Source organism: Elephantulus edwardii, unplaced genomic scaffold (genome assembly GCF_000299155.1).
Source record: "Elephantulus edwardii isolate Elephantulus edwardi_28Jun2011 unplaced genomic scaffold, EleEdw1.0 scaffold00071, whole genome shotgun sequence".
NCBI lineage: Eukaryota > Metazoa > Chordata > Mammalia > Macroscelidea > Macroscelididae > Elephantulus > Elephantulus edwardii.
Genome location: NW_006399821.1, coordinates 10,119,912 through 10,121,201, shown reverse-complemented (window position 1 = coordinate 10,121,201; position 1,290 = coordinate 10,119,912).

The window sequence follows — 1,290 nt, the reverse complement described above, 5'->3', positions numbered from 1 at the left end:
ACTCCAATATTTTGACAGCTTCTGAAATGTTAGTCTTATTATTCTGGGTTACTCTTTCTTGTTTACGAAAGCTTCATTGGTTTTATTTGTCTTGTATTGCTTTGTAAAGATCCTCTACAGTTTTGTTTGTAACTTCCTTCAATTCTTCATATTTTTTTTTAATCAAGTGAAATCACTTGTTTTTCTCTGATGAGTTTCAAGCTTTTGAGCTTTATGGCCAGGTCTCTGATCCACTTTGAGTTGATTTGTGTGTATAGTGTGAGATTTGGTTCTTGTTTCAGCTTTCTGTTTTCTCTTGGTTACTGGGGTGGAAATGGACTGATTATTTTATGCTGATCTTGTATTCTGATTATTTGTTGAATTGGTATATTTGGTTCAACAGTTTTCTTGCTGAATCTTTGGGATTGTTTTTGTGCTGTATCCTATCATCTACATTTATAGATAATTTAACCCCCTCTTTGGAAAATTGGATGCCTTTTATTTCCTTTTCTTGGCTTATTGCTATAGCTAGGACTTCTAATATACTGCTGAATAGGAATAGTGATAATGAGTATCCTTAACTAGTTTCTGTTCACAATGCCTTTACTCTTTGTCCATTGAAAATTATGTTACTGTTGGTTTAGATTTTAGTAAATTATATTGAGGAAATTATCATCTATTCATATTTAGTTGAACATTTTAATCAGGAAAAACTGTTGGATTTTGTTAAAAGCTTTTTTTTTTATCAGTAGACATGATGATGTGGGTATTGCCTCTCTCTTTTATTCTTTAAATCTGGTGACTCACATAGATTGCTATTCTTATGTTGAACCACCCTTGCATGACTGTTATGAGTTCTATTTCATCATGAATCATTCTTTTGTTATGCTGTTGGATTTTATTGGGTTGCCTGTATGTTCATGAGGGATTTATCTAGTTTTCTTTTGGGGTTGTGTCTTTGGTTTTGGAATTATGCTTGCTTCAGCGAATCAATCTGGGAGTAGTTCTTTTTTCTATATTCTGAAATAACTGAAGTAGAATTAGTGATATTTTTCTTTGAATGTTTGGTAGAATTCTGTTGAAGCTATCTGGGCTGAGGCTTTTTCTTGTAGGGAGTTTTTAAATGAACTTCCCAGTGTCTTCTTTTGTGGATGGGTCTGTTCTGGTGTTTTACTTCTGTTTGTGTAAATTTGGGTAGAGTTTCTAAGCATTTTCCTTCAAATTTTATAAAACCAAACTATGAACTTGAAAAATGTCCTTTGAATCTTAAAATAAAATGTGTAGGAAGCTCTGGTGGCCTAGTGGTAGGAA